Raw genomic sequence first — 3,255 nt, forward strand, 5'->3', positions numbered from 1 at the left:
GCAATATGCCTCATATCCCCTCACCTCCATGATTCTATAGTTAGAATGCAATATGCCTCATATCCCCTCACCTCCATGATTCTATAGTTAGAATGCCTCATATCCCCTCACCTCCATGATTCTATAGTTAGATATGCCTCATATCCCCTCACCTCCATGATTCTATAGTTAGAATGCCCCATATCCCCTCACCTCCATGATTCTATAGTTGGAATGCAATATGCCTCATATCCCCTCACCTCCATGATTCTATAGTTGGAATGCAATATGCCTCATATCCCCTCACCTCCATGATTCTATAGTTAGAATGCCTCATATCCCCTCACCTCCATGATTCTACAGTTAGAATGCAATATCCCTCATATCCCCTCACCTCCATGATTCTATAGTTGGAATGCAATATGCCTCATATCCCCTCACCTCCATGATTCTATAGTTGGAATGCAATATGCCTCATATCCCCTCACCTCCATGATTCTATAGTTAGAATGCCTCATATCCCCTCACCTCCATGATTCTACAGTTAGAATGCAATATGCCTCATATCCCCTCACCTCCATGATTCTATAGTTAGAATGAAATTGCCTCATATCCCCTCACCTCCATGATTCTATAGTTACAATGCCTCATATCCCCTCACCTCCATGATTCTAAAGTTAAATGCCTCATATCCCCTCACCTCCATGATTCTATAGTTAGAATGCATATCCCCTCACCTCCATGATTCTATAGTTAGAATGCCTCATATCCCCTCACCTCCATGATTCTATAGTTAGAATGCCTCATATCCCCTCACCTCCATGATTCTATAGTTAGAATGCCTCATATCCCCTCACCTCCATGATTCTATAGTTAGAATGCCTCATATCCCTCACCTCCATGATTCTATAGTTAGAATGCCCTCATACCTCCATGATTCTATAGTTAGAATGCAATATGCCTCATATCCCCTCACCTCCATGATTCTATAGTTAGAATGCAATATGCCTCATATCCCCTCACCTCCATGATTGTAAAGTTATAATGCAGTATGCCTCATATCCCCTCACCTCCATGATTCTATAGTTAGAATGCCTCATATCCCCCTCACCTCCATGATTCTAAAGTTATAATGCAGTATGCCTCATATCCCCTCACCTCCATGATTCTATAGTTAGAATGAAATATGCCTCATATCCCCTCACCTCCATGATTCTATAGTTAGAATGCCTCATATCCCCTCACCTCCATGATTCTATAGTTAGAATGCCCCATATCCCCCTCACCTCCATGATTCTATAGTTAGAATGCCTCATATCCCCCTCACCTTCATGATTCTATAGTTAGAATGCAATATGCCTCATATCCCCTCACCTCCATGATTCTATAGATAGAATGCAATATGCCTCATATCCCCTCACCTCCATGATTCTATAGTTAGATTGCCTCATATCCCCTCACCTCCATGATTCTACAGTTAGAATGCAATATGCCTCATATCCCCTCACCTCCATGATTCTATAGTTGGAATGCAATATGCCTCATATCCCCTCACCTCCATGATTCTATAGTTGGAATGCAATATGCCTCATATCCCCTCACCTCCATGATTCTATAGTTAGAATGCCTCATATCCCCTCACCTCCATGATTCTATAGTTAGAATGCCTCATATCCCCTCACCTCCATGATTCTATAGTTAGAATGCCTCATATCCCCCTCACCTCCATGATTCTATAGTTAGAATGCATATGCCTCATATCCCCTCACCTCCATGATTCTATAGTTAGAATGCAAATGCCTCATATCCCCTCACCTCCATGATTCTATAGTTAGAATGCCTCATATCCCCTCACCTCCATGATTCTATAGTTAGAATGCAATATGCCTCATATCCCCTCACCTCCATGATTCTATAGTTATGCCTCATATCCCCTCACCTCCATGATTCTATAGTTAGAATGCAATATGCCTCATATCCCCTCACCTCCATGATTCTATAGTTAGAATGCCTCATATCCCCTCACCTCCATGATTCTATAGTTAGAATGCCTCATATGCCTCCCTCACCTCCATGATTCTATAGTTAGAATGCAGTATGCCTCATATCCCCTCACCTCCATGATTCTATACCTCCATGAATGTTAAATATGCCTCATATCCCCTCACCTCCATGATTCTATAGTTAGAATGCCTCATATCCCCTCACCTCCATGATTCTATAGTTAGAATGCAATATGCCTCATATCCCCTCACCTCCATGATTCTATAGATAGAATGCAATATGCCTCATATCCCCTCACCTCCATGATTCTATAGTTAGAATGCCTCATATCCCCTCACCTCCATGATTCTACAGTTAGAATGCAATATATCCCTCCTCCATGATCTATAGTTGGAATGCCCTCACCTCCATGATTCTATAGTTGGAATGCAATATGCCTCATATCCCCTCACCTCCATGATTCTATAGTTAGAATGCAATATGCCTCAATATGCCTCATATCCCTCACCTCCATGATTCTATAGTTAGAATGCCTCATATCCCCTCACCTCCATGATTCTACAGTTAGAATGCAATATCCCTCATATCCCCTCACCTCCATGATTCTATAGTTGGAATGCAATATGCCTCATATCCCCTCACCTCCATGATTCTATAGTTGGAATGCAATATGCCTCATATCCCCTCACCTCCATGATTCTATAGTTAGAATGCCTCATATCCCCTCACCTCCATGATTCTACAGTTAGAATGCAATATGCCTCATATCCCCTCACCTCCATGATTCTATAGTTAGAATGAAATATGCCTCATATCCCCTCACCTCCATGATTCTATAGCTACAATGCCTCATATCCCCTCACCTCCATGATTCTAAAGTTATAATGCAGTATGCCTCATATCCCCTCACCTCCATGATTCTATAGTTAGAATGCCTCATATCCCCTCACCTCCATGATTCTATAGTTAGAATGCCTCATATCCCCTCACCTCCATGATTCTATAGTTAGAATGCCTCATATCCCCTCACCTCCATGATTCTATAGTTAGAATGCCCCATATCCCCCTCACCTTCATGATTCTATAGTTAGAATGCAATATGCCTCATATCCCCTCACCTCCATGATTCTATAGTTAGAATGCAATATGCCTCATATCCCCTCACCTCCATGATTCTATAGTTAGAATGCCTCATATCCCCTCACCTCCATGATTCTATAGTTAGAATGCCTCATATCCCCCTCACCTCCATGATTCTAAAGTTATAATGCA

This window comes from Oncorhynchus tshawytscha, unplaced genomic scaffold, assembly GCF_018296145.1.
Source record: "Oncorhynchus tshawytscha isolate Ot180627B unplaced genomic scaffold, Otsh_v2.0 Un_contig_6607_pilon_pilon, whole genome shotgun sequence".
NCBI classification, from domain to species: Eukaryota; Metazoa; Chordata; class Actinopteri; order Salmoniformes; family Salmonidae; genus Oncorhynchus; species Oncorhynchus tshawytscha.